Source organism: Giraffa tippelskirchi, chromosome 12, assembly GCF_054371585.1.
Source record: "Giraffa tippelskirchi isolate mGirTip1 chromosome 12, T2T-mGirTip1v1.2.pri, whole genome shotgun sequence".
In the NCBI taxonomy this organism is placed as follows: domain Eukaryota; kingdom Metazoa; phylum Chordata; class Mammalia; order Artiodactyla; family Giraffidae; genus Giraffa; species Giraffa tippelskirchi.
The window spans coordinates 32,314,586-32,325,040 of NC_137286.1; the positions used below are offsets into that span (position 1 = coordinate 32,314,586).

The 10,455-nt window shown below is 43.0% G+C and overlaps 1 long non-coding RNA gene across 1 annotated transcript; it reads right to left on the reverse strand.

The window, feature by feature from the left end:
* Positions 1-1,508: 1,508 nt before the first annotated feature.
* Positions 1,509-9,538, reverse strand: LOC145530324 (uncharacterized). The gene is made up of 2 exons (XR_014071663.1): positions 9,238-9,538; positions 1,509-3,148 (listed from the first exon to the last, which is right to left on the reverse strand). It is a non-coding gene; the product is annotated as an uncharacterized LOC145530324 (long non-coding RNA).
* Between the last annotated feature and the right edge of the window lie 917 nt (positions 9,539-10,455).

Consider the following 10,455-nt stretch of genomic DNA (forward strand, 5'->3'; position numbering starts at 1 on the left):
AAGCAACAAGGGTTTACTGTACAGCACAGAGAATCATATTTGATACATGGTAATAATGGAATATAGTCTGAAAAACCCACATAATTATGCCAATACATCTTTTGATGAATATACCCAGCACTGGTAATTTAAATTCAACCAATACCTCCTTTTTAATGTCACTAATTTGAAATAGTTGATTGTAGTTTTGTTAATATTTAACTTATAATCTTTTTGTTTTCATGATTTATATACACATAGTTTTATATTTTACATATTTAATGCATTTTATTATAAAGAATGATATGATGTAATGCTTTAGATCAGCAAGAATTTATTTCATTTCAAAGGGATCTATGTAAACCCAAGATTACTAGAGTCAGATATTGAACCAGACAGCTTTTCCAGGTCTTAGATTTTCTGATAAGAAACTAATGATTTCAGGGTGCAGGGGAGAGGAAGCAGAGCCATGGGGTCATCTCAGATCATTATAAGACTTTTCATTATAATTATTATACAATTTTCTCTGTGCTTTTCCATAAGGATTAAGAAAAGACAGCAGATGATAAAGAATGGAATGCTATTATGCAAATTTACAACTATAAAGGGAAGCATCTCACACTTGGCATGGCTATATCTCATCACTCAGAAAGCAGTAAACAGGGAAAGAGGTAGCAGTTACCATGTAGTCGAATAAAGACTGCTTACCTGCAGAGAATTCATCACAAAACTGCTCGTTTGTGAACCATAGTTCTGAATATATGAACATATATACGTCTGAATATAATGAACCCAATGACTTTGTTGCAGGAAACCAGCTGAAAGTCTCTAGGTGACAAATATCAGCTCTTATTTTCTCCAAGCCAAAACAACGTCAAAGGCATTTCTTTTCAAAGTCCCAGGGAAGGTGGCAAGGAGATGATTTTCTTTTAATATGTAGTATTAACTCTTAGGTTAGCATCCCTTTTGCTTCCATCCGTGGGCATCACATCCTACTTTCATTTAAATTCCCTGTTTTGATGACCCTGTGATTCCAAACAGAGGAGACAAGGGCGACAGTAATAGTGTGACAGGGTCTCCACTTCTGTAATCTGTATGCTAAGTTAAAATCTTGTTGGTTCAAGTAAAAATAGTTTTCCAAATGTGGAGTAAGACAAGGAATGTTATAGGTGGATGGTTAGACTGGTTGGGCCAGGCTAAGAAAATACACCCCCAGGAAGGGCAAGCTGCCTTGGACTAGCCCCAGAGTGACCTGATAGTGATGCTATGTCTCACATGCTTTCTTCTTTTTAGTTATAGCATGAATGGATCTTCTCAAGTAAGTGAAGGATTATGGGCTAGAGGAGAGCATCTAACCCCAAACAGCAAACACACAGCATGTCCACAGATGCTTTGAGGGCAAGTTTGGCCCTGTAACCACCATAGTGACTCACAACAGCAACCTGTGTCTCTTTCTCAAACATTTGAACTCAAGGTTGATGCTGAGAGTTAGTTGCAATAGATTTAACTGGAAGTATAAAGACACAGGCAATAACGACAGTTTTATTGATACTTTTTGAGAAATCACTGGGTCCCAGGAAATCCTTTAATTGTTGTTTCTCAGTTGTGTCTGACTTTTCGCGACCGCATGGGCCACAGTACACCAGGCTTCCCTGTCCTTCACCATCTCCGAGAGCTCAAACTCATGTCCATTGAGTTGGGGATGCCATCCAACCATCTCATTCTCTGTCATGCCTTTTTCCTCCTGCCCTCAATCTTTCCCAGCATCAGGGTCTTTTCCAGTGAGTCGGCTCTTCACATCAGGTGGCCAAAATATTGGAGCTTCAGCTTTAGCATCAGTCCTTCCAATGAATATTCACGGTTGGTTTCCTTTAGGATGGACTGGTTTGATCTCCTTGCTGTCCAAGGCACTCTGAAGAGTCTTCTCCAGCACCACAGTTCAAAAGCATCAGTTCTTCCATGCTCAGCCTTCTTTATGGTCCAACTCTCACATCTGTACATGACTACTGGAAAAACCATATCCTTGTTACACCCATTATTTAATTTCACCCTGTAATAGATACAGTTAGTATTCTCATATTTCAGACAAGAAAACTGAGGCCCAGAGAGGTTATTGTAAAATACTCAAGATCATACAAATAATAAGCCAAAATTCTAATTCCAGCAGTATTATGTCAGGACTTCAGCAAAGTCACACTGCTCCTGAGACAGAACTGTTGAATTATGAGAGGAGTAAGGCACTAGCGAAAGAAAGCATGAACTCCTACAGGTGGACAAGCCATGAGTCAGCCTGGTTCTGAATCGCCCTCCGTGCTCCTAGATCACATCCCAGTTCCTGGATGCCGTGCTGTGCCGCCGAGGTTGGTCACATGTATCCTGTTGCGCAACTCTTCCTGAGTTCCCATGAAGCCTGTTTTCTTATTTCCACAAATATTCTTGTAATAAGCCTCCTCTATTGCCTTGGATAAGCTGGGGGAAGCTCTCTTTCTTGTTTCTCAAAAGCCTAACACTGAAGCAAAGAGGAACTAGCAGTGGTTCCGCAAACCTTAGGTACATCAGAATCACCTGCAGGGTGTGTTAAGCCAGATTTCTGGGCTCCACCCACTGAGCTATTGATTCACTAGGCCTGGGTTGGGGCCCAAGACTTTGCACTTCTAATAAGTCCCCTGGTGATGCGGATACTGCAGGTCCAAAGGTCACACTTTGAGAACTGCTGATCTAATGCCTTGCTCCCCAAAATGTGAACAGCGGCATCAGCCTCACCTGGAACTTGTTAGAAATGAGACTCTCGGCACCCACACAGGCCTACTGGGTTAGAATCTGCTTTTAAACAAGGTCTCCAGGTGCTTTCTGTGCACATTAGAAGCTGGAGGGGCACTGCTCTAGCAGAGGTTCCTAATTGACCACACACTGAAATACCACGAAGCTTTAAAAACAACAATGATGCCTTTTCCACACACAGAAATGCTGATTTTGGTGCCTGGCCCCCTTCTCTGGAGATAATGATTTAGCAAGTTGGATGTGTGGCTGTGATGCGGGGATGTTTGAAGTCTTCCCCTGTGATGCTTACATGCAGCCAAGGTTGTGAACCAGTGGTGCAGACGTGCTGACTTCGGTTGATCTGCTGATTTTTTTTCTTGCCCCACACTCGTTTACAAAGTACGTCCTTCTAGAAGGAAAAAGAGCAGATGCTATAGTATTTTTTAAACTGACAGAAGAGAAGAAAAAGCGAAAATAACTTCATGCCTGAAATCTCTATTTTGGCCAAGATCAGCTTCAAGTTGTAAGGAATTGAAGAGTAAAGGGAGGCCAACAGAATAAAATCATGTTTAAATCCAGCCACTATTACTGCAGCACTGGTCTACTGACCCAGCAGAGGAGTCAGAGAGAAAAACACGCGCTTCCCAAATGAGGGTTTCTTCTCAGAATGAAGTGCTTCATTGCAGCCCCATCTCCCTGTGAAGCTCTTTTCCTCCCCTACCTTTTTATGTGTTTGTCCAGTTTTTTAATAAGATGTATGACTTTATACAAGTTATCCCATTCTCTGTACCTCAAGTTTCTCAACTGGAAATGGAGACAGGTCCCTAGCTCCACAGAATGTGGAGACTGAGTAGGATTCTCTGCAACGTGCCTGGCACATGCCTGGCCATACAGGGAAAGCGCAGTAAATGGTCTACCCGCCAGAATTCCTCAATTAAGAACTTTAGTGATTAGGTAGCTAATGATCTGTAATACCCTCCTGAGCACCTGCTAATCTCGAACAAGGAGAGTGTGTCCGGCCTTCTACAGGAAATTAACAAACACTTCAGCCAGCAAGTTTGGAGGAAAGGCCAGATCTGGAACAAGCAGGCTGGTCAGCATGTGCTCATAAGCCAAGTACTGAAATCATGAATCAGAAAGGTCTCCTTCAGCTCCAATGGCCTCTAAGATGGGCAGCAGCAGGAAGCTCTCTAAATCTCACTATGGTCATAGAATTCAGGACACGAGCCCACTCAGCAAGGGTGGGGTGCAGTATTTCAACCTACGTATTCAAGCAGGTTGTGAAAAGGCAAATACTTCTATGGACTTTTGAGAGATCATTTTGACATGGGAAATATAAAGACGAAGGGGTTGACATGAACAGTGAAACATGCCTCCTTGCAAGCCTGCTTCTTTCCGACTTCTCCCTTATCCACCTTCTTTTGAGCCCTGAGACACATGGTGTTTAAGAAGGCATCTCTCCTCAGAGATGTTTTGTAAGGCCTCAGAAGCACGTCCAACTTTGAGTCAATATACTTTGTATACTGATGAGATACTGCAGTAAACTAATTAGCTGTCTGCAACTAGTTAATTAAGAGATACTGCACTACGTTGGCCTTAGGCATTAAGCAACTCTAGCTGATAAGGCTGAAATTGGAAAATAAGAGATTTGACAGGACACAAGGGGCTTATGTGTCACTCACTTAGGAGTTTGTTTTTCCGAGGGGTAGGTGAACAGGGCCTAGAGGAGGACATATGGGTGGGATCTTCACAAGGCTCCGTTACTATCAGGAAAGCAAGGGTTTCCAACTCCTGGAAAATGCAACAGTAAACGGAGTCCTTCCTAAATTTTATTCTGTTTTCCCTCTTTCTATCACCCCAAGACCTATTTTTACTAAAGTCAAAGAGACCATTAAGACTCAGAGACTCTTGGGTGTGCCATCTGGAGGGTCATAATTAGCAGGATCTTTGAAAGGTGCCCATTTCTCTGGCTAGCCTCTTACCAAACCAAACTTAGGTCCACTTGTCCCCCATGCAACAAGCCAACCTACTGACACTAGATTGTAAGGAAGGAAAATACAGTATCTATCGCAGGGCCCAGCAGGGAGTACAGGTAGCTAAGGCTCAAAAGACAAAAACACTCCAATGGCTTTCAGAGAAAGGTTTTTAAAGGTAACCTTGGGAGTGAAGGCTACAGGGTACATGACTTTCTTCTGATTGGCTGGTGGTGATGTTACAGGGTGATGTTTCATGAATCTTAATCATCAGCCTCTGGTTCCATCCAGTCTGGAGTCTAAATGCTTGTGGTCAGCATGTAGTCTTCATCTGCAGAGTAACTCAAAGGTCCTGCTCAGTTTCAAGCCCTTCCCCTTGCTCTAACATCTGGTTTGGTGAGTGGGATCTGGACTGGACTCCAGCTGCACCCACCCTTTGGAAATGCACCTGCATTGCATAACTGGAGGCAGGGACCTCACCTTCCACTCCAGCCCAGATCAAAGGAAGACTAGACTTCAGAGGGGGAGCCCTCGTGGAGAAGGGACAGAGTATCTCTCCCCACCATCGAAGGAAAGGAATCTTCCCAAAGCCAAGGTCTTGTCTGCTACTCACCCACAGTGCAAGTCCTCTAGTGTCTAGAGTGTTAACAAAAGGCTCCTCACACCCAGAAATTCCCCTAAGAGACACTGGCTACTCTCCAAGCTAAGAATCACCTAATGGTGAGTGGATTGGGAAGTAGGAAACATTATCAGCATCTTGGAGGGGATTACATATGCCCACCTGGAGACTATGATGTGTGACCAGCCCCCTCACTGGTGCATGTCCTCTCCCACCACCCCCACCAGAGTCTTCAAATTCCTATCTGGTGAAGTAATGGTGAAAAAATATATAAATGTAAAGAGAATCAATGGGTTTCTCTGGTGGCTCAAATGGTGAGTGGTCTGCCTGCAGTACAGGAGACCCAAGTTCAATCCCTGGGTCAGGGAGACCACCTGGAGAATGGAATGGCTACCCATTCCAGTATTCTTGCCTGGAGAATCCCATGGAGAGAGGAGCTTGGCAGGCTACTGTCCCTGGGTTGCAAAGAGTTGGTTGGACACGACTGAGCAACTAACGCTTTCAAAGAGGACCAAAGCAGGAAAAAAAATGTTTGGAAATTACAGATAGCCCTTTAAGTCAAAATTCTGGAACACATGAATGGTGTCTGTCTCTGTCCCAAGCAGTTTCTTCTGTTTAACGCCACACTTTTTTATTGTGTGCTCCCCTGACTACTTGCATAAGAATCACTTGGGGCACATGTCAAAAATACATCCCAGGCCTACTCAGTCAGAATTACTGGGAGCAGAGCTGGAAATTTATATTTTTAAACAAGGTCCCCAGGTGACTTTTATGTCTTTTAAAGTTTGTGTATGACTAATGGACTAGGACATTAGTCATAATGCTTCCCTGGTAGCTCAGAAGGTAAAGCGTCTGCCTGCAACACGGTAGACCTGGGCTCGATCCCTGGGTCAGGAAGATCCCCTGGAGAAGGAAATGGCAACCCACTCCAGTACTCTTGCCTGGAAAATTCCATGGATGAAAGAGCCTGGTAGGCTACAGTCCATGGGCCCCAAAGAGTGGGACACAACTAAGCTCCTTCACTTTCACTTTCAATGGACTAGGATAGGTAGCTTATCTCGTGAATATTTATTCATCTAATTCATTTGCTGATGACTAATTTTACATTTAGAGAGTGGAGTCCAAGTCCCTACTGTCAGTTACACAGATATCTATTAGACTAAACCTAGCATAACATAGTTCTACTTTGCTGTAAGCACAGAACGGCAATCAAACTTCTAATGGCTGTAAGTAATCAATCATAAGCTCTGACTAAGCAGTTCCCATTGAACTTATATGGCCTCAAGCATACAGCTCCGACACTGCCCTAAAAAAACCAATCCTAACTCAAGTAGTTGCTTTATTATCTTATGTGTAGCCCCAGCCATTCTGTTTCTAACTCTTGAGATGGTGCTGAGTAGGAGCTCTTTGTTGGAAATAAGAGGGAAAACGTAGATGGAATTGAAGGAGAAGCAGATACGTAGATCAAGCTGTCACACTGAACAGAGCAGTCCACTTCCTGGTCACATTCAGAACCTCATTTTTAGTGCCCAGAGGAAACTGTGTAAAGTTAGAGGGTCCTGAGGGCTTTGGGTCAGACCAAGAAGACAATTTACCATCAAGTAGCCAGGGTATAATAGGTTCTTTCCCAATACTGCTGTAGCAAGTTACCACAAACTTGATTGTTTTCCATATCTTCCTTTTAACCCCTACCTTTTTAAAGAAGATAAATGCAATCAATTATGTATACAACTGAAAGAAAATTAACCTCTCTGCCATTATTTTCTGAATTTAATTTCATTCATATATTACATGCCAAAGACATCTCAAGTACACTGACTTTTATTCATCTATGAAAAATTTCATGAAAGTTTTACATGTATTTCAGCACCTATTATAAAGAATTGTACAGTGTCATGAACCCACTAAGCATTAAAATGTAAATTGAGAGGAAGAAAAAGTGACAACAAATTGCTTCAGGGGAAAAACAAGAGGTCATTCTGAAGTATAGAGTCAAGGGAATTGTTGAAGGATAGACAATAATGCTACTAGAAACACTGGCTGGAACATACTGGTGCATGGAAGAAATCGGATTCTTATTCTACCAGCTGCAGTTCTGCCTGGAGCAGATTTTAGTGACTCTCCTAAGTGGAGCAGATTTCAGTATATGTCTGTATTTCTGTGTAGACACCGGTCTGGGATCACACATGAGCTCAGCTCAACGTTCTCTGCCTCTGGCCCAGAAAGATAATGGTCTATCACTGGCTATTCTTCATGTATCCTCCCCAAATTCAAGCCATAAAGAAATGTGTGAGGGATGAAGTTTACCACATCCACCCCTTCCCCAATTCTACCTTCTCCTCCAGAATAACCACTAAATGGTATGCATCCTCCCTAACCTTGTCCCAGGGAAAAGGTTTTTTTTGTATACCATTTTTGTTCCTCTTTTTTTTTTTTGTACCTTTTGTATACCTTTTTTGTTCCTCTTTTCTTTTTTTTTGGTTCAGAATAGTTTTATTAGTTTGGATAAGGTATGTCAACGCTCAACAATTCCTCTCCTACGTTGACTCATAAAACTACTCAGTCAGATTCTTCGTGGCCCCAGAACTCATACGTCTGCAGGAACCTCGACATTTTGGGGGTTGAGGTTACCACGGTTGATGTGGCGAGTTTCAGATTCTGCACACCAGACACAAATTTCACAAGGTCCATCTAGAGTAGGGTTAAGGTATCGGACATGTAGTCTTCTTCAGAGGAAGTCTTTCCCTTTTTCCTTCTGAGACAGCGGCTCCTAGTTTATGGCCTCTATCTTTCTTTCCCACTTGGCCCTCGCTCCACAGGGGCACATGCCCATGGGTCTGCTCTGCTCATCCAGTGTCTGGATTTAACAAAAGGAAAAATAAAAATAGAAGAGGGAGGTGCCCTCCCAGTAGAGCACCAGGTTCAGAAAGAATACATTGGCAAGGAGATGGCATCCTGTCACCCCACAACTCTTTTGCAGCTACCCGCTGGAAATGTCACCATCTTCCTTTAAGCCCTACTACCAGTTGACCCCTGCAAGCCTCCTTATCCTCCGCCCTGAAGTCATCACAATGGCCACATGGGTTCTGGCTGGGGCAGGGCCTCTGTGACATCACCAAGGGCCCAGCCCTGGCTGGTCCTCAGTCTCCAGGTGCCAGGGCAGAGCAGCGCACCAGGAGCCATTTCCTCTTGGCTCACCATGTGGTCCCTCAAATCGTTCCTGTGCTTTTCCATTGGTGTTACCTGTGTCTACGCCTTAATGTTTACTTCTCTGAAAGGGAAAGCCGAAGATATCCAGGGGAAGGTGCTCTGCAGAGGGCACTTTTTAATTTGGCAGAATCTAAAAGAGCATGTCCAAGAATGGCTTGAGATCACGTTGCTGTGGCTTTTCGTCGTTGTGCTGATGTACGTGACAGTGAAGTTGGCAGGAGAGAGTGGCCAGGGTAGAGTGCAGACTTCTGCTGCCCGTCAGGGCCGTTCACTTGTTGTTCTTACTAACTCAATATATCCTGGGTACCCTCCCAGGTAAGTATATTCAGTTCTTATATAGGTGGCTCCCCATCTGTTGATAGGCTTCCTCTTCCCTCTCTGGGAACTAACAAGAAGCTTACAGGGGATCGACCAATATTTCTCACCCTGCAAGTCATCAAGATTGGGAAATATCTTTGATTTTTTCCAGCACTCAACTTCTGGAAGGGCAATTGGGCAGCAGTCCCTGAAGAATCCCCAAAATAGCATAAAAGAAAGAATATAGGTTTAGATTCAGTCAAGCCTAAATCCTCTACTTAATAAATTCATAATCTTGATTAAATCACTAAACCTTTCTGTGAAGAGTGCTCCCAGGACTGCTGTAAGAATCCAATTATAAGGAACATTAGATGCTCAATAAATGTGAGAATTTCTTACCTTTTCTTATGTCCTCCACCTAAGCCCTTTGAATGCCTGGAGTCTGTCTCTCTACCCACAGGGCACTATGCCACCTGGCACGGTCTTGCTCCCTGCTTGAGTCAGGGGTTGGGGCTTGCTTTTCAGTCTCTGTCCAGCCAGCTGATTTCTCCAAAGGTTGAGCTTTTGTCCTTGCTCTTTCTCTACCTTATACTTGAAAAGATATTCTTGGAGGACACTATTTTTCCTCATTGCCCCATCCTCTCCCTGAAGAACCTCATTCCCTTCCTCTAGATCTCAAAGCCTACCTGACACTAACCCAGTATTGTCTCTGCCAAGCTGGGATTTGGACTTGACCTTCTATTAGGTACCTTTACCCGCTCATAATTCAGTCTGCAATATAAATGGATATAAACCCTATGTCCTCACCCCCCAATCTCACCTCCTGTTCCCTCTCTACCACAGTTTTTCCTTTGTTAGAATAAGACATTTCAGAGCAGTCTCTAGCAGCCTCCCAGGAGCAAATGCTGAAGGCTTATCTAGGTTCTAGCAAGTGATGCTGATGAACAGAAGTGAAAGAGGAAGATATGACCCTCACTCTTCTCTTACTCTTCATTACCTAATGGCTTTCATACAACCACTGGCGGTATAAGAAGCTTCCCCTTCTCCCCAAATTGGAACAATTTATCAATCTATAGGGATAAAGATAAGATAAAGGCAACTGGATAAATTAGCACACACTATCCCATACTGATGCAAGGGACAAGGATGGAAAACAAAAATCACCACTAACACTCTAAAGCTTTGAGACCAAGTTTTAGCTTACAGACCTAATCATAGCTTTCACCTTTTTGCAACTTCATCTGTTACTTGTCTGAAACATATGTATATCTGATTGCCAGAATAGCAGACACACGATGTTAAACATTCTGCTTTTATTAATGAAACTTCTATTAGTACTTCCTACTCAGTGTTATTACTAAGACCACTAGAATTTTTAAATATGAAATAATTATAAGGAATGAAAATGTTAATGTATTTTATACAGTTGCTGTCTGTGCTAGTTAGGATATTAGTTCAGCTGCTTAAACAGAAACCAAATCACAATGGCCCTAGTCCCTTGCATGCAGTGTGGGATAGTGTGTGCTAATTTATCCAGTTGGCTCTGTCTGATCTTTATCCCTATAGATTAGTAAATTGTTCCAATCTGGGGAGAAGGGTAAACTTCTTATACTGCAA